This window comes from Pleurodeles waltl, chromosome 1_1 (assembly GCF_031143425.1).
Source record: "Pleurodeles waltl isolate 20211129_DDA chromosome 1_1, aPleWal1.hap1.20221129, whole genome shotgun sequence".
In the NCBI taxonomy this organism is placed as follows: domain Eukaryota; kingdom Metazoa; phylum Chordata; class Amphibia; order Caudata; family Salamandridae; genus Pleurodeles; species Pleurodeles waltl.
The window spans coordinates 796,183,204-796,203,846 of NC_090436.1; the positions used below are offsets into that span (position 1 = coordinate 796,183,204).

Below are 20,643 nucleotides of genomic sequence, written 5' to 3' on the forward strand. Positions count from 1 at the left end.
TCATTTTCTGCATGCTCGATGTGAGTGTCCCCCCATCCCCACCCTTGCCATGTGGCACATGCTCTCATCTGTCGTTTGATGCATGCCTCATACGTTCCCCTCCGCACCATCGTTCATTCACCCCACTCAACCCAGGCATTGCCCACAAAGCATGGTCCCAGTGTACTAACCTGTTGGTCTGGAGGACCGTAGAGTAGCGCATACTGGGGGAGGACCCCATCCACGAGTTTCTCCAATTCTTCAGAAGTGAAGGCAGGGGCCCTTTCCCCAGTTGCAGCAGCCATTGTCTCTTCCAGACCGAGGTCACAGCAGCACTTGCAGTATAGGTCCTCTCCTGTGGATGATCAGGTCTCGAGTGATTAAGCAGATTGAAAATGGCGGTCACGCCCACGGCGGTGCGTACCGCGGCGGTGCGTACCGCGACCGCCGGCGCACTTCGTCATTGGCTCCTGAAACCCATAGGGTTCTATGTTAACCAATGCGACTTTGCACCGCGGTCTTCGACCGCCACGGTGTGCCACGCTAGCGCATTGACCTCACATCCCATTGTCACACTTCACAGGTCAGGCAGCCGCCATTTCAAGGGCCCACATGGCTTAATTTCTACTGCGTCACACAGGCCTAGGCCTTGCATTGCCACTCATACAAGCCATTCAATGCATAGCGAATCGTGTACTGTGCAAGCTGTGTCGAACGTACCTGTGGTTTGCTTGACTCTGTGCTCCATGTTGTCCTTCCTAGGCACCGTCCACTGGGACTTGCGAGGAGATGGAGGAATGTTCCCGTGTACAGACCGCTGGTGGACCTGTCGACAATGGAAGAAAGACATGTCATACTGACATACAGACTTGACCGAGCCACTATACAGGAACTGTGTGCCCAGCTGGAGCCAGACCTGATGTCACCCATTCGCCAACCCACAGGGATTCCCCCTCTGGTGCAGGTTCTGTCAGTACTCCATTTTTTGGCAAGTGGGTCATTTCAAACAACAGTGGCCATTTCATCAGGGATGTCTCAGCCTATGTTTTCTAAGGTTTTGTCCAGAGTGTTGTCTGCCCTGATGAAATACATGCGGAGCTACATTGTTTTCCCTGAGGTGGGCGATTTGGCAACAGTGAAGGGTGATTTCTATGCCCTTGGACATATTCCCAACATCATTGGTGCCATTGATGGGACACATGTGGCTTTGGTTCCCCCCAGTGAAAGTGAACAGGTGTACAGGAACAGAAAAAGTTATCATTCGATGAATGTCCAGGTGGTCTGTTTGGCTGACCAGTACATCTCCCATGTAAATGCCAAGTTCCCTGGGTCAGTGCATGACACGTACATCATGCGAAATAGCAGAATCCCTTATGTGATGGAACAGCTACAGAGACAATGTGTGTGGCTAATTGGTGACTCTGGTTACCCCAACCTGTCGTGGCTACTGACCCCAGTGAGGAATCCCCGGACCAGGGCAGAGGAACAGTACAATGAGGCCCATGGGCGGACTAGGAGGGTGATCGAGCGGACCTTCGGCCTCCTGAAGGCCAGGTTTATGTGCATGCATATGACAGGTGGATCCCTAATGTACTCACCGAAGAAGGTGTGCCAGATCATCGTGGCCTGCTGTATGCTTCACAACCTGGCTCTGCGACGCCAGGTGCCTTTCCTGCAGGAGGATGGTCCGGAGGGTGGTGTTGTGGCAGCTGTGGAGCCTGTGGAGAGTGAAGAGGAGGAAGAAGACGGGGACGACACAGACAACAGGGACAAAGTGATACAACAGTATTTTCAATAACACACAGGTACGATTCAACACCGCCATTTTACATGTACTTACAGTCTCCTGCCTCTCTACTGTCTGAGTTTCCCCCCAGTTTATGTTAACTGAGTTGTGACTTTCCCTTCCGTTTTCAGAGATCTGGGCCCCACTGCGTGACCTCTGCTTTGTTTGCCCATGGACTACAGCTGTGTGACAGTGGTATGTTGTCATCACAATGTAACTGAACATTTTGGCACCGTTATGTCTAATACATTTGTTCAAAATACAAGCAGACTCCAGATAATTTTAGTGCAATAAGTGATTTTATTTAAGTGCTAAATTTAGGGACATGCTTGAAAATCGGTGATGGGTGATGGTGGAGTAATGTCCATGGCAGAGTCCAGATTTTCAGTCTCACAGGTGCATTGTCCATATGCCTGTGGAAGGATGGAGCAGGGGCAGTTTAAGGTTGGACAGGGTGACAATGTGGGACAGTGGGATGACATCAGGGGGTATCCTTTGCTGGCGGGGGTCTTGGCATCCTACTCTGTCTTCTTCCGAGATCTCAGGCCCCGCTTGCGGGGTGGTTCTTCTTCTGCAGGAGGTGGGGTTCTGGTGGCCTGTTGTTGTGTGGGGGCCTCCTGTCCACTAGCGCCGGCGGAGGTGGTAGCCTGTTCTTGGCCCATGCTAGTGACAGGGGCCCTTTGTGGTGCCACATGGTCCCGCAATGTGGTGACAATCTGGTTAAGAGCCACGATGATGGTCCCCATTGCGGAACTAATGCTTCGGAGTTCTTCCCTGAACCCCATGTACTGTTCCTCCTGCAGTACCTGGATCTCCTGGAACCTGGCCAGTACCGTAGCCATCGTCTCCTGGGAGTGGTGGTATGCTCCCATGATGGAGGAGAGGGCCTCGTGGAGAGTGGGTTCCCTGGGCCTGTCCCCCCCCCTGTCGCACAGCAGCCCTCCCAGTTCCCCTGTTTCCCTGGGCCTCTGTCCCCTGGACCGTGTGCCCACTACCACTGCCCCCAGGTCCCTGCTGTTGTTGGGGTGGTGGGTCAACCTGGGTGCCCTGTAGTGGTGGACACACCGCTGATTGACGTGTCCTGGAGACAGAGGCATGGGCCCGCTGTGTGGGAGCTGTGCTGGTGTTCCCAGAGGGGGGTAGGTCTGCTGTGGCCTGTGGCTGTGTGAGGGGAACCGACTGTCCCGAGGTCCCCGATGGGCCGGGCTGGTCATCTGGGTCCAGGGAGACAGAGCTGCTGTCATCACTGGGGGCCTCTTCTGGGGGTGGGATGGACATTTCTGGACCCTCCTGGGCGGTGTGGTGGCGTTCGGGTCCTGCAGGGGTATAAGAGTATGGTTATTGCTTCTGTGTGTACCATAGTGTGCAATGGGTGGGTGGCCGTGTACCCCAGTGCTGGCATTCCCTTGTGAGGACGGTGGCTTGTGGGGGAGATGGGTATGTGCAGTGGGCATGCTTTGGTGATGGGTGTCCATGCTTTGTGGACGCATGCAGGGCTAGGTGTTGGGATGGGTGGGTTGTGATGGTGAGCCACTTGCAAGGAGTTGGTGTGATGGGGGTGAGGGTGGGCGTATTATTTGGCATGCAGGTGGGGTGGGGGGAATGAAGTAGTGAAGATTTGACTTACCAGAGTCCATTCCTCCAGCTACTCCTGCGAGGCCCTCAGGATGCAGGATGTGCAAGACTTGCTCCTCCCATGCTGTAAATTCTGGGGGAGTAGGTGGGGGTCCGCCGCCAGTCTTCTGCACCGCGATGTTGTGCCTTGATACCATGGAACGCACCTTCCCCCGTAGGTCATTCCACCGCTTCCTGATATCGTCCCGATTTCGTGGATGCTGTCCCACAGCATTGACCCTGTCCACTATTCTTTGCCATAGCTCCATCTTCCTGGCAATGGTGGTGTGCTGCACCTGTGTCCCGAAGAGCTGGGGCTCTACCCAAACTATTTCCTCCACCATGACCCTGAGTTCTGCGTCAGAAAACCTGGGGTGTCTTTGGGGTGCCATGGGGTGGTGTGGATGAGGTGTGGGGTGGTGTATGTGTTGTAGAGTGTGGTGAGTGTGGTGGTGTGTGGTGTTTTGTGCGTGGATATTGTGTGGGTGATGTTGGGATTTGCCTCTGTGTGATGGTGTACTCTATTCTGTGCTGTCTCTCTTTGGCCTCAGTCGCAATTGTGGTCGTAAGGGTTTGTGGGTGATGTGGGTGTGTGTTTTATATTGGATTGGGTGTGTGGGAGTGGTGTGTGTATGTTTCTCAGGTGTGTGTATTTTGAATTGTCCAATGTGGCCGTGTTTTGTAAAGGTGTGTTTATTTTGAGCGCGGCGGTGTGTACCGCCAATGGAATACCGCGGTTGAAAGACCGCTGCGGGGATTTGTGGGTCGGAATGGCATGGGCGTATTTCTGTTGGCGTGACGGTGGAGGTTTGGTCACGCCAGTTTTTCGCTGGCCGTTGGTGTGGCGGACTTTTGTTGATGTCGGGTTTTTGGCGGTTTGCCAGTTGCGGGTCAGAATCACCGTGGCGGTTTACCGCGGCGGTGTTATGGCGGTCTTCTGACCGGCGGTAAGCGCCTTTTACCGCCGAGGTCAGAATGACCCGCATTATCTTTCCAGGAGCGGCGTCCTCCGCGACCGGCTCCTCAGACAGCCGCCATGTTCCCGGCCACCGGCGCGCCGACCGCAAGCATTGATTTTGTGAATAAGAGCACTACTCATTATTATTTAGGTAAAATTGGGCACTGGAAGCCTGAGTGCAGACAATAATCAGAATTATTTAGTTTCCCAGATGCAACTAAATATGAATCAGATACAAACACACAGTCAGTTGCCCTAGTGCAACCAGCTTCTGTGCAGAATGTGCAAAATCAAGAGCAGTTCCGAATGAATATACCCATAGCTCCAGTGATACATCAAAACACAAGAACAAAATGCCAAACAATCCAAGGTACCAGCAGAATTCATTGATTCTAACTAATGATATTCCTCAGTTTTCCCCTGAGACTAATCTTCAATTTCACTGCCTGACAGGGGAGGAGGATTGCTTACTTGCTAAAGTCCTGGAGGTAGACCAAAATGGCCCTTATACGCTTAGCAAGGTGACTGGCGACCCAATGTCATTTTTGAGAGACACAGGAGATACCTGCTCTACAGATCGTTCTGTGGAGGCTTCACACCTACCTCTCGGAAAGAGAAGCCCAAGTTGTAGGCATTAGCTGCAAACAGATTGTAAACCAGATTACAGCGGAAGTCCCTATTAAAATAGTATCAATATAAAATAATCATCAGTTAATATTATGTTGTTCAGTCCTGTTAATCTATTGGGCAGAGGCTTGCTTTGCAAGATGATCTGTGTTATTTATTGCGCACTTGAAGGTGTTACAAACCCAAGATGAAAACGTAGTGTTTAAAATTAAATCACAAGTTTAAAGAGTTCAGTTATTCCCTGTTTTAACAAAAAAAGCCCCACCTCTAGATTTAAGACTTACAGCCAAAGAAGAGGTATAATATTTCAAAGGAAAAGAAATAGGATTGATAAAAAGCACAAACACTGTCAGGATTAATGTGAAACCGAATGCAGTTTTGCCAAAATTAGGCAAGACACACTTTCAAAAGAAGTAGAAGAAATGATGCCCGCAACTGAAAAAATGATTGAACAAGGAATTATACAGGAAAGGCTTTGTAGTCCTTGCAATTTTCCCATAATGGGCATTAAAAAACTGAGTGGTAAATGAGAATACTACAAGACCTTCAAAAATAAAATTATAAAATGGTGAATGTATTAACTGAATCCTGCAGACATTTTGTCCCAGTATCCAACAGATGCAGAATGGTTTACAGTCATCAAAATATACCAAACATTCTTCACCATTCCTCTGGATAGTCAATTTCTTTTTGCATTTCAGTTTCAAAATAAGTTCTCGTTCTGTACCAAATTCAACTGGGGTATACTGAGTCCTTGAATTTTTACTTTGATCGTCAAGAAAGTTTTGGAAAGTTTGGAGTTAAATTTGATACTATTGCACTAATAAATGATTTAGCTGACAATGGTCACACGGTTTTATCTACAAAGATCCAATACTGTAAAAAAGAAGTAATTTATGTTGGTCATCACACTGAGAAAGGAGCAAGGAAGGTTTCAAAAGAACATGTTTCAACAATCACAAAGATTTTCTTCTCCGACCACCCAGAGGGAGATGAGGATGTTTCTGGGAACTGTTGGCTACTGTCATCAGTGGATTCAAAACTTTTCCTTGATGTCAATGCCATTAATAGGGCTACCTCATAGTGATATCAGTGACCAGGTACCATACCATCCTGCAGCACACTTACAGGAAAACACCTCTTGTGATTGTTTTTGTGCAGGAAGGTGGCCCTTTCTGCAAAAAAAAAAAATAATCCCAGCAAGGATGCCTGTGTTGGCACTAGTCAGCATTTTGTGCGCCAGAGCAGGGTAAGAGGACAGAAATGTGCTGTACCTTGTAGATATAGCACATTTCTGCCCTTTCCCGGTGGTGCAGGGCAGCACAGTAGGGCACTTGCTGCGCCGCCCTGTGCCACAGGCATCATAAATGAGGCCCGTACTTTTCTGAATCTTCCAATGCTGCTTCCTGTTTCAGACAGCAATGAAGTCAAAGACAGGAGTGATGATGATGATGAACCTGAGCATGACTGCATGAATATCACAGAATTATGTACCAAACCAAGACCAGACATCAAGGATGTTCCTCTTGAAATGGCTACTCTGATTTTGTCTGTAGATGGTTCATCTTTGAGAGACCACTGTGGAGCATTGAAGGCTGCCTGTGCACTAGGTTTCATTTCTGAAATTCTTCAAGCATCATACTTGCCTACTGTAATTTCAGCATAAGTGGCATAGCTTATTGTACCGAAACTGGCCTGTTGCCTTTTAAAATGAGTTGAACATGACAATTTATTTAGGCAGCAAGTATTGTTTGATGACTTTGGGCAGTTGTGGTCCGGTCACAAAGGGGTTTTATAACATCCTCTAGAACTCCCATTAGGAACGGTTCCTATACTGATTTATTGGAAGTAATACAACTGCCAAAACAAATTGCAGTAGTCAAGTGTACTGACCATAAGGCTGGAAAATGTAAAGTCATGCTTGGAGATAAATATACAGCGAGATACTGTACATTTTGTGGAAATTTTATTTTTTTAACTTGGCGTGAGGGCTCCATTTTGTCTAACCTTTAACTCCATTCTGTATATGCTATGAGCAAAATTGTATGCCTTCAGCAGCTGTGCTTGTTTCATTTCTTTAAAATGTGCTGGTTTCGCAAAAATGTTTTTGAAACGTTGCAGATGGCTTAACCCGCCCCTCTTGTTCTCATTTGAACATCCTGTTCTTGTGGTTCAACGGTGTCCCAGGAAATGCTTGTTTGAGCGTGTTTGGAATTTATGACGTGTGTAAGGTGTGGTAAAATGGGTACTGCAGTAAAGACATATGCTGGGGAGTAGTTGCACTTGGTCAGAGAGAGTCCTGGACACTCTTTGGGTTGACCCACTGCAGCGAAGTAAATGCTATCTTGAAGCCTACTCCGAATCCTTGTATTTTATCTTGTGGACATCAGCCTCCTACAAAAAGAGGCTCGTGAATTGACTTCACAAATTTGGAGGCACTGCTGAGGCCCTCATGGAGAGAAATTCAACAGAGTAAAAGGCTGTAACAGAGGAAGGAGACAGGAGACCGGAGACCACGGAAAGTGGAGGCCCCTGCTAAAAGACAAGTTTCTTGCAGCTGCCATCCAATGTCACCAACTTTCATCCCCTTTAAACAATTTCTCCCACTGAGACCCAGTAGGAGGCCGAGGGGACATTTGACCTCAAGAATACGAGGATCCAGACCCAAACTCTGTGGTGAGACTGTTCTATGTCACTTGTAACTTGTAAACTTGTATCCTGGTATTGACGTCATATTGATCTTGGTATTTGATCTTTGTACTTGTTTGTGACCTTCTCATAGGTAAATTCCGCATTTAGGACAACCATGAGTAAGCTCAAAAAATGCATTTCTAAATGTTGTTGTTGTTTCTGAACCCCTCGCCTGAATGAGTCTATACCCGTGCCAGCTGAAGGTAGTCCAGCCTGGATAGTAATGAAAAAATATTGTGTGGGCCCGACCGTCTGGGGCCCATTTTGGCACAAATATACAAAGAAAAGGCCATTAAATGGATCTTTTGACGATTACAAATTACATTTTTTCCAGCAGACATTATTTAAGAAAAATGTTTGACAGGCAATGTGGGACAGTTATCAGATCTGGGAAAAAGAGGCTTGAAAAAGGGCCATGAAAGAGGCCAGGAAATAGGAAAACAAAAACAAAAACCACCAGCCTTGAAATTGAAAGAATATACTAATGTTAAAAAACAGCAGAATATTGAAGAGGGAGACAGGGAATTTAGAATGACTATAAATAAAATATATCCCTTTCGATCAGAGTATGAGATATGACAAAAGACTGCACAGGACGAACTGTTGGAAAATCTTTTGGACAATCCTCTGCCTTATGTTCCCGTCCAACCCAATGCTCCAGTGCAAAATCTTAACGTTTATATCCCTAATCCTGCTCCTCATTTTGCTACTCCTCCTCCCCCTCGATCAGCCCCTAATGTCCCCAATGTTGGGAATCAGGTTCTTGGCCCTCAAATATTTAATCTGGCCCAGACTATAAATATTCCACCCAACCCAGTCCACATGCAAACCACGCAAAATACTGCTTTACCAAACACTACTATGGGAAGAATACCTCAATTGAATAGTACTCAAAGTATAATGATGACTACACAGATTCATTCTAACATGCAACAAGGAACTGTCTCTTCTACCCCACAACAGTCACCATACATTAGTAACCATACTAGATCTAAGAAGTACAAGAAGGGACACAGGCCCTTCTCTGTAGGACACACCTCAGACACCACTCCATGAAGTGCTTGGAAGGACCCCACGGTGGCGTTCTGTCATATTAGTTTGCAAGATTGTCTCCTCTCTGAAGGAGAAAGACTAAGCAGATCCCGAACAACTGGTGCGACCCTACCAGTCACTGTAAACAGGTGGATGACGATGCTGCATATACAAATTCAGCAATCACTTTACATGAATTTAAAAACTATAATGATTTTCAGCAACATTGTCTTTTGGACTTTATGACTAAATGGATCAAGAAAGAATGTTCTGAAAATGGAGTAGATGTACCAGCTACCATAGGCCTTACCCAATATCATGCTGGCACACTTAACATGGACCCTATTGACAAAATAAAGGCAGTCGAGGAGTTGGTAGACACTGCGCGACTACTAAATGAACTTCTTAAAGCGCCAGGGGATGATGATAGTTTAGATGACATAACACGCCAGATTCCCAGGCGGGAGATGCACCCTAGACCTGATCCCGTCAACCACAATGCGTTCGTTTCACAATATGTACATACTCCCTAGCAAAGATCTGAGCTTCTTAACATACAAAAAATCCATCCAAATTTTGAGGAACTTGAAGCCACTAGCAAATTATGTGTCATGACTTTGAAGGATATTGAAATGTTTTTTGGGACTCTTTTATCAATCTCGATATGGAGACAAATATGGGATGTAGATGATGTGGTAAGGTACACGGCTACTTGGAATGTGTTAGAAGGGGATGACATCACCCGAGCAGCTGGCGACCTCCCTTCTCAGCGCCTTCGCGACTTGCCTGACCACATCATACAACACCTCCAAACACTAATACCTAGAAACAATGTAGATTGCGACAAAATAACAGCTTGTAAACAGAAAAATGAAGAAGAAATATCTGATTATTTTATTAGCTTGTAAACAGAAAAATGAAGAAGAAATATCTGATTATTTTTTATTTGACTAGGTTTGAAGAAGTGTTTCGTGACCATAGTGGACAAGATATTAATACACAGACTGGCCAACAAATGTTTGCAGATACATTTATTAATAACATGCAAAAGGACCTCTGTGACTCTATTAAAAATACTGAAAGTAAATGGCCAACTAAGAACCCGTCAGAACTCCTAGTTATGGCCACATATTATGAATATTTGTTCAAAAACAAGCAAGAGATCTGTGATAAAAAAAATGAAGGATTTGAAAACAAAAGCAATAATGCAACTGGCTTTCCCTAATCAGGCCCAAGGTACAGGACAGATGCAGAGGGTGAAAGGACATGGACAATGGGTTGGCAGAGGTCAAACCAATGCTCCTGAGTAACAGGTAATGAGAGTCATAGGATATAATGTCTGTGCATATTGCAGGCAAGAAGGGCATTGGAAAGACACTTGTCCAGAACTACCAAATTCTGGCCAAGGAATGCAGAGAGGAATGAGAAATAGGAGAAGACAGGGAGGAAGAGGTGGACCATCTAGACAAGATTTTGCTGCACACTCTCAACAACAGACGCTTACTAATTATTTTGACACAGCACACATGGACAGACTTTGGGGTCATTTTGACGCCGTGCGGCAGACCGCCAGTGGTGGCGGTTTGCCGCTCGGCCTATTATGACCGTTGGCAGCTCTCCGTCCTTTTACGGACGGAGAGCCGCCAACAGCCATACTGGCGGGCGGCGGGGAAGTGGAGGTTGCTCCACCTCCACCGCCACGCCAACAGAACACCGCCCAGCGAATCACGTCCTGTTATTCGGCGTGGCGGTGTTCTGTTGGCGGTGTGGTGTCGGCGGAGCAGCCCCCCCATGGCTCCCGTCCCCTCCCGGAGGATCTTCGGACCAGGTAAGTAGATCGTCCGTGAGGGGGGTGGGGGGGTGTTGAGTGTTGTGTGCATGCAAGGGGGTGTGCGTGTGTGTATGTAGAGGGGGTGTGTGAGTGCGTGTATGCTTGCAGGGGTGTTGTGTGAATGGGAATGAGTGCGTGTATGTCTGAATGTGGGTGTGCGTGTATGACTATGTGTGTGGATGTTGGCATGTATGTCGGTGTGTATGTGTGTTGGTGGTGCCTGCGTGCGTGTCGTGTGTGTATGTGTGATGTTATGTTGGGCGTCCGGGTGGGGAGGGGGGTCCTGCTACCTTTGGGGGTGGGATAGAGGGTGGGGGGGGTAGGGGAGGGAGTCAGGGTGGTGGGGGGTGGGGGAGACCCCTATCAGTGCCAGGGAAGGAATTCCCTGGCACTGATAGTGCTTACCGTCATGGATTTCATGGCGGTTCAAACCGCATGAAATCCATGGCGGTCAGCCGGCGGTATAGTGACGGCCGCCGGGATGGAGACCCTGGTCGTCTCCACCCTGGCGGGCGGAACGGAGAACCGGCGGTTGACCATGGCGGTAACCGCCATGGTCATGATACACACGGTGAAGACCGCTAGCCTGTTGGCGGTCTTACCGCCGCTTCTCCGCCGTCCGCTAGGGTCGTAATGACCCCCTATATATGTTAGATGACCAAGTTGACAATATGGACTAGGAATGCCCAAGAGAGGGCGAAGGGAGATTGTCAATTCCAGTAGGTCACTGTAAGTAGGCATGCAGGTGTGTGGTGAAGAGCAGCCTTTTTTGTCAAACACTGGAGCTACCCGCACCTCCGCCATCCACAGCCATCTTTCTGGGGCTCCTCTCTCTGGGTCTATTAACACTTCATTTAGATTTGCTTGAATGCCCGTACGAAGCCCCAAATCAAAGCCTTTGGATGCTACCATTTGACCTTACAGTTTTCCCCATTCATTCATTCTCACTGAAGCTTGTGATGAAAATTTGTTAGGGTTGGATTTGTTAAAGAAAGTGCATGCTCATATTTATTGTTCCCCTGATGGAGTATATGTGACAATTGCTAATCATTCCATTTCAAAGAGTTATCCTGTTCTTTCTGCATCTAATTTACCCCAGCGGTTGTCATATATAGATCCGTCTCTTTGGGCTACGGGAAAAAACGATGTGGGTTTCATCAACATAGAACGAATCAGGATTCGCGTTAAAGAAGTCGCATCCTTAGCCTGCATACCACAATACAAGTTATCCCCCGAAGCTGAGGAGGGACTTTTTTCTGTACTACAGGACCTCCTTGATAAGGATATTGTGAAGGAGAGTTATGGTAGCCCATGTAATAGTCCCATACTTCCAGTCATCAAGAACAGTCCTACTGGACAACAGACAGAATATAGATTGATTATTGACCTGCGAGCTATTAACAAGATAGTAGTACCACAATTCCCAGTTGTACCAGATGTCACTACACTGTTCAACATGGTCCCACCTACTGCCAAATATTTCTCTGTAATAGATTTAAAGAATGCTTTCTTTAGCATACCAATTGCAGAGGAAAGTCAATATTTATTCTCCTTCACCATAAGAAACAGATGTTTCAAGTTTTGTCGAGCTGCCCAGGGGTATACTGAGAGTCCGTCAATTTTTTCACAGGCTCTAAAAAGCGAATTGAACACTTTAACATTACCAGATGGCAATGTTCTTTTACAATACATTGATGATCTTCTCATTGCATCTGACACACTTGAACAATGTGAACAGGCCACATCAGAATTGCTGTCACATTTAACCACACATGGACACCAGGTCTCCCTATCCAAATTGCAATACTGTCAAAAGGAGGTGTCCTATTTAGGGCACCTCCTATTGAAGGGGGTAGAAGACTAGACCCACAAAGAATATCAATAATTTGCAACTTACAATGCCCACAAACACAGAAAAATGATTGAGGTTTTATAGGTATTACCTCATATTGCAGACAATGGATACCCACGTATTCCCTCATAGCGAAACCTTTGGTTGCCCTCACTCTCAAAGATGTACATGTACCAACCACTTGTAATGATGAATGTGAAAGAGCCTTCTGTGACTTGAAAAAGGCTTTGTGTAATGCACCTGTGTTAGCCCCCCCAGATTATTAGAAACCATCTACCCTATTTCTACATGAAAACGAAGGTTCCAGTCTTGCATTATTGACACAATCACACGGAGACAAAAACAGACCATGTGCTTATTTTTCGTCCACCTTAGATCCAATAGCATGAGCATTGCCACGTTGTCTCAGGACTGTAGCAGCAGCAGCAGCAGCAGCAGCAGCAGCAGCAGTAAAACAGAGTGAAGGATATGTGCTTGGACATCCATTAACAGTGATGGTACCCCACGCTGTAGATGTCCTACTGAACAAAACACAGTCACAGCATTTGACAAATGCTAGGTTGACATGCTATAAACTCACCTCGTTTTCCCTGCTTATCACAATACAGAGATGTAATGTTTTGAACTACTCAACTATGTTACCTTTACCTAATGAACAAGTGCTACCAGAAGAAATACATGACTGTATTATCAGAACAGAACAAGAGACAAAAGGTAGAGTGGACCTCACTGACAGGCCATTGGAAGATTGGGATGGCGAATTGTATGTTGATGGTACCGGCTCAAAATTATCTAATGGGACCACAGTTGCAGCCTATGCTGTTACTACGTTACAGACTATAGTTGAGAGCAATGAGATACCTTACAACTCTGCGTGAGCCACGGAATTGATAGCCTTGATGCGAGCATGTGAATTGGGTGATGGTTTAAAGGTTAATGTGTACACTGACAGTGAGTATGCTTTTGGCGTAGCACATTCTTTTGGCAGATTGTGGAAGGAGAGGGGGTTTATGACATCTCATGGAACACAAACACGTCATGGTGAGCTCATTGTAAGGTTGTTAAATGCTTTAACGTTACCTGAGAAATTGGCTGTGGTAAAATGTTCAGCTCACAAGAAAATTGAGAATGATGTAGGAAAAGGAAATGCATTTGCAGAAAGGACAGTGGAAAATACTGCACAAGCTGAGTACAGTGCCATGTATGTGACAGGGACAGTTAGATGGATACCAGAAGTTGGCATGATGAACCAGACAATAGACTGTGTAAAGGATATTCAGGGTGCTGCTTCTCCAGAGGAACTTGCTGAGTGGTACCATTGTGCCACCCTAGATAGTGAAGAATGTTGGGTAGACAAGACAAAGAAAATGAGATGGATGTTACCTAATGCTTATGTGAATGCCATAGTTTCCTCAGCACATGTACCTGCACACATTAGCACTCAAGGAATAGAGGATACATTGGATCATGTATGGCATAACAAGAAAATACCAAAATATGCACGTTCTCATGTACAAAGGTGCATCATATGCCAGACATACAATGTAGGAAAAGGCACTCTTGTCCCTAAAGGAAATGTTGCACCACTGGACATGCCATTCGAAGTCCTGAAAATGGATTTTGTAGAAATGGAACCAGTGAACAAGAAAAGGTATATGCTGGTGGTAATATTTACCTTCAGCCGATGGGTGGAGGCCTATCCACTGATGGACTGTTCTGCTGCCAGCGCTGCCAAGGTTTTGATGAAGGAATACTTTCCCTGATACGGTCTGCCATGAACAATCTGGAGTGACAATAGCAGTCATTTCAATAAAACTATGAGAGCAAATAAAAAAATAACAATTCATGAAACAAAACAGAATGAATTAAATGAGAGTTCTGTTGAGAATGTAAATTATTTCTTGTTAAATAAATCCAATACAAACTTATTTGAGTGAATTGAGGGAGCTCAAGGAGGAAATTAGAAAAAAGGTGGGAAATGTTGAATTTTAAAAAGAATTACCAATACGTGTGGGTCATTAAGTATATTCTACCCAACTCATTGTTGTATTACCTGGCCTGGTACTTGCACAATCAACACATACACTCTAAGAGGATACAGAGGTAATATAGCTGTCTGGAATTCCCCTTATCAATTTTGATGTGGGACCCTATAGGTTCTAAACAATTGCCGTTACCCACTCGTTAGAGCCATGCTTCATCAAAGGGCATGCTACTACGCTCAGGTGCAGACCAACATCCTGAGCGGAGTGTTTTTTTTTTGTTCTGGGGTCCAATTCCCTCTGTGTCAAGGATCTGCTGCAGCAGTTTGAGTATCAAAACTCTCTCAGTGGGTACCCACTCTAATCTTTATTGTAAGGTCCACCTGACAGGGTTAAAAACACAGTATATTGAGGTGCAGTTCTCAGGATATTAATGTCCTATGCCCCACTATGACTATACCAACATGTTTGGGCCCTTTTATAGCCCATCCGGGTCTACAGGCCTTTCTCACAGTATCAGATCCCTTGTCTCTACTTAGTTATTAGCATCTCCCCCATTACCTAATAGTACATACAGGATCAATGCTTCTGGCTATATTGTAAAATTGCAGTGTAACACCTCAGCACTTCCTAAGGAAACAAAACAAAATGCATCTCAAATCATTACATGTTGCATCTTTGAATGTATTGTACTGTGAGTCACACACCCATTAAAATAAGTGAGTGATATTTTCAATACATCCCATTCCAACCATAGTGTTCAAATAGTGATACAGGTGAGGTAGAAACCCCCATATGGTGCTCCATCCAATGTATAAGTCTTACTGAGTCTCAGCTTTCCTATTCCCAAAATGGGGATAAAGTGGAAGTGCCGCCCTATAGTCACACTCTATTTTAAAACAAAAAATAAAATATAGAGAAATATTCTTGTTAGGTCAATTATTCCAAATCAGAAACTACACTCCAGGTTCTGCTATCTTGTTTAATTCCCCTTCATTTCTGTCTGAACCACTTGGCACTCTTATTGATAATCTGCTCTCCAGTGTCTGTCACTTCAGGGAGCAGGGGTACTGAGCTCATGTATCCATGATGATTAGGGATATGTTCTCACATCCATACCATTCACTCTAGCTTCTGACATGCCAATGCCCTCCTTTCAATTGTCTAGTGCCATACCCACACTCAGGGCTACACACTCCAATGTTTCCTTGACCAGCCTACTCAAACCAGTCCAGTCAATCCCTTTGGCCCACTTACCACTCTCAGCCTCCGAATACTGCTATCTGTGTTAGGTCTTATATCTATTTGCAAACGTCCTCCTATAAGTTGTCCAGAGCCATGCATTCACTCAGGGTGGCTCGTTTCATTGTTATTGTAATCAGCCAGTTCAAACCTACTGGTCAGTACTCTTAGCCCAACCACCACTATCAACCTCCATGTTGCTTCTCACAGGTTGACTGAGACCCATTGGTCCTTTCCAATCTCTTTGACAAAATAGCCTGTAGGTTCTGCCCTGTTATCACTCTCACACATCCCGCCCATGGCGTCCCACATATTTTGTCAAGGGAGTCGACAACACCTTTTCCAGCCACTTGCTTCCCTCTGATGATTACCAGAGGTATTGCAGTATTGCGCTAGTCCATTATAAAAGATGTGTTGCCCCCAACATAATCATATGCTCCTGCTTATTGGCATCACCTACAACGCTCAGGATTCATGCCGACGCATCTCCCTCCCCTAAATCGGACCTTTCGTTCCACATCATCATGTCTGTGTCTGTTTTGATATACGTTGCATGCTCCAAAATGTGTCATACATTATCAAGAACTACCCTTGCATCCATACTATCCAGACATCATGACTTTTTGTACGTGTCATAAGATAATGTATAAATTGTGTGATGCTAGGCCTCTGCGGGCGGATCAGTCAGGGAGGGATGCCATGATCAGAACTTTTAATACGTATTGGTACAATGCCAAACTCAGAAAAGTTGCAGGCGCTTTATGTTAGATGTGTCTCATTGTCAGAGAAATCATCAGGGAAAGAAGACTGTAGTTCTCATGAACCATAATGACAAACCAGAGGCCCCATTTATGAGACTGTAAACAGACTTCATAAAGATGCTGGTTTACAGTGGTCTTATGTATATTCTTGTGATTGTCTGTTTATTCTCTGAATGGGTTGAGGCCTATCCCATCCAGAGGTCAGCTAGAATGACAATTATCAAACTTTTGTTAAGAGAATTGATACTTCAGTTTTTGGACTACCAGTCAATATTGAGGCTTATTGTGGTTCTCATTTTAAAACTGACATTTTGAACTTGATTTGTACAGCTCCCCAGACTGACCAAAGATTCCATTCTATTTATCATTGTCAGTCATCTAGTATAGAAGACCATCAAATATAAGTTGGCTAAAGTGTGAACATTCTCTAGTCTGAAATGGTCTGATCCGCTTCTTCTTGTCTTGATGTTTGGTGAACATTAGCAGTACCCCAGACAAAAAGACAGGTCTCTCGCCTCATGAAGTATTAATGGGCAGAGCTATGAGATTGGCCTACATGGCTTCAGCTAGACTTGTTTCGATAATTCATGAGATTGTACTAGATTATTGTAAAGGTTTGGCTGATATAGGTGATAGGTGAATTTGGTAATAGCACTATCAAAGGAAATTCAGTGCCATCCTTTGAATCCAGGAGATTAGGTTCTCATAAAGAAACATGTTCATAAGAGCTGTCTCGAAGAATGTTGGAAAGGTCCTTTTCAAGTCGTGCTTGTGACTACCCCTGCTGTGAAGTGTTCTTGACTCCCGCACGCTGCTCTCACATGAAAAGTAAGGGTGGCAGATGAAAACTTTGTGACCACAACCAATGATTCACAGAGGCAAGCTCATGTTTTCAGCATGGATCCAGAGTGGGTAAAGAACATTTTGAATCTTCACCAGTTTCAGAAGCTGCTGATGAAAGTGAAGGTGAAAATCCTGGTGAAGATCCTGGTGTCTCCACTAGTACTAGTGTCCAATTTGAGGGTCAGTGTGATGAGCTGTTGCAAAGTCCTGAGCATCATCAAGAAGACATAGTCTACGGTCCATCTAATGCAGTGGTCTTCAAACTGTGGGGCGGGCCCCCCTTGGGGGCATGGCGTCATCTGAGGGGTAATGCCAGTCCACGTCCCCCCAGTGCTATGCAAGTTTCCCACAATGCACTCACTTGCAGTTTCCTTGAATATATTTTTTGTTTGTTCCTGTCATTGTGCGTTTTGATTTTTTTTTTTAAGGAAATTGGGCCTGCACTCAAAATGGCGTGGTATTGAAGTAAAGAGCCCCCCCACTTTTTGCAGGAACAGACTTGTAAACTCAGTGAGTGTGTGTGGGCAGAGAAGCTAAGCATTGTGCTGGGAAGGCACTTTGCAGTGCATTCTTCAGCTATCTGCAGACTTTTTAGGTTATTTTACAGTAACAACACAAAGTATTTTCCATTTTATTCCAGTACTCCCACTATTGAGCCAAACACCTAGTGCTTGCCAAACACAGACTACATATATGTACCAAAACATTATATTTTTGTTTTGTATTGTTTTAATAAATCGCATACCGTTCGGCTGCATGCTTGGTGTCTCTTTGTTTCTAGTTGGTGAGGTAATGTATTGTTTTAAAATCAGTATAAGTTATAGAGGGAGAAACCTGAAGTAAACATGTAAAGTTAAACTCAGTCTTCCAAGACTGCCATTGTGCCACTCATGTAACTTCAATTTGTACTTTTTGTGCCATTTAATTTGTGCACTCATGAATGTGCTATGCAATACTAATGTTGAATGCACTCTATAAAAAAGCCAAATAGCAACTGATCGAACATTAATCCCATTAAAACTGAGATCATTAAGTTTCATATTGGTTTCAGAAGTGTGGCTTTATCTCTGTAGGAGCTTGTGCAAACTCTTAATACTTCATTAAAAATATCTTGCTCCCATTTTCAGTTAGCAGCTACCACCAGCTCATTAGTTTGAAGCATTATTATTGTCTGTTTTTACCACCCAGGACTCTAATGATTCTGAATGTTATCTTTAGCAGTGCCTGATGGCACTTACCTGGGCCACTGCCACCACCTTCAGAACCAGGCTGCTCCTCACCTCTGTCTGCGGGCACCGGCTCTCAGCTTGCCCTGCACCAATCCTGACGCTGCTCAGAGCAGCGTCAGGACTGACTGGGAGCGCCCAGCCAGGGCGCCCCAGGCAGACTGGGAGCCTGTGCAGGCTCTCTCCAGCCCAGCTCCCCCAAGGACTGATCCCCCCCCCCAAACACACTTCCATGGTGGCCTAGTGGGTTTCCTGGTCGTGGATTGCGGCCAGACTGAGATCCACAACCAGGAAACCACTTCACAAAGGTATTGTTGGAAAGAGGAAAGGGAATCTTTTTAATGGTTTCCCAGTGTCAGCCAATGGCCAACGGACGCACTGGGGAAGTACTGCGGGCATCGGCCAAGGGGTTAAGCAGAATCATGTTTGTTTATTTCCATTGACATTGCTCTTGCTCTTCTCAATTAACTTTTCCTAGCTTGGTCACTACACTGTAGCTTTCTCAAGGACCTTCTGCTAGCTAACTGTGCCCTATTCATTCACAATAGTTTGCTGTTGTTCATGAAACTACTTTGCCCTGCCATTTCCAGATGACATTACCATAGACAGGGCAGAATCAATATTAATGTAGGGGGATGTGACAAGGCAATATGCTTCTTAATAAATCTGTGCTATGATTTGCTGCGAAAATAAGGCCATGCTCATGCCAGCATTATTTATCAGTTTTAGTGATTTAATATGCAAAAATAGTATATAAAAACTCTCAATTTCGAGGGTGAGCCAGATTATTTCCAATACTACTAGGAATGCTATCCGTTTATCCATTGATTTTGCTGCTCACTTGGGGCCTAGAATAATTTTGATCTTGCGCTACTCTGCAATGCTCCATTTGCTGGGAGCCTTCATTGCAAAGGCTTGAGGCTGACTCTGTACCTTATTACAAAAATATTGTATTGATTCCTTTAAATGTATTTCTCTGATCTAGAACTCAATTATGGAGTGGGTCCTTGCTTGATTTACTGCTTTGGTAGGTGCCTTAACTCAGGGATACATTGCCTCAAGAAACTGAGGTTTAACACTATCTTCAATTCATCAAACCGTGAGTAAGATGTTGAGGTAAAGTTTGGGATGTAAAAATGTAGGGGTTGCCCAAAGCCCACACCAGTCAGCACTATCAGGGACTTTAGCTTCAGTGGGAAGTGTTAGGTTGGGCAGTGCCCATGCCTGCATCATCAGGGTCTGCAGCTTAGACAGTGTTGTTTCATAAAGGTAAAGTTACACTTTTGTGTATGCTTACGATTTTCCAGAGTTTGCAAACTTCTAGTTTAATCTTACAAATAGTAATTTTATGACTGTGAGGACTCCACAGTTGGGGGAGCACATAAAAAGATTCATGTAGGCCAGCTTTATCTAACGTGATGATGTGTTCTGACAACGTTTGCCATGTCAGAGTCTGCAATGACAATGCTTCAACTGTCCGAGTGTGCAATGCCAGGCCGTGTTGTTTCAGGGCATGCTGTGCGAAGGTGGACACAGTCACATTGGTCGGTGCCAAATAGAACTGTCAGGCTCTTCAAATGTCAGTGGGAAGTTTTAGGGTGTCAAAGTATCCAGCAACAGATTATGCAAAATTCAGCAGTGTTTTGAAATGTACACTGTTAGAATCTCGAATGTCAGACAGTACAAAGTAATATGGTAGATTTAATGGGTCAGTGTGCACTCTTTGAATCTAAGTATAACAATAGACAGCCATGGTAGGAGTGCCACTGGGCACTGTCGTTGTGCTGCATCACCCGTTTCAGTGCACCAGTGAAAACTGTCAGGTTCTGAATGTGTCAGTGGGCAGTGTTTGTGCAGTTTCCTGGGCAGTATCATGATGGACAGTGCCAGAGTAGGTATTGTTAGGGTCTATATTGTCATGATCAGAGTGGACAGTGACAGCATCCTGCTGTTTCCGAGTTGACTCTGACATGATAGTCACACGCTGACACTGTCACACCTGACAAACAATGCTGGTTCGCAGTGTCAGGATGAGTAGTATGAGTATGTAGAGCAGGGCTTCCAAAGTTTTCTATATGAAGAGCTACCTCTGCTCAAGGAAATCATCCCGAGATTCTAACACATTTTATCCCAGGACATAAGTAACCACATCTGTTAACAATACACTTGTGACTACACAAACGTTTCAGGAGGATTACACAGCAGAAATATCAAAAAAT

The 20,643-nt window shown here is 45.2% G+C and overlaps 1 long non-coding RNA gene across 1 annotated transcript in view; it reads right to left on the bottom strand.

Moving 5' to 3' along the window:
- LOC138287634 (uncharacterized) overlaps nucleotides 1–20,643 on the bottom strand; it is a 241,012-nt gene that overhangs the window by 84,479 nt on the left and 135,890 nt on the right. Inside the window, exon 2 of the long non-coding RNA XR_011202258.1 lies at nucleotides 14,046–14,153. This is a non-coding gene — a long non-coding RNA (uncharacterized lncRNA). The remainder of the gene's footprint in view (nucleotides 1–14,045; nucleotides 14,154–20,643) is intronic.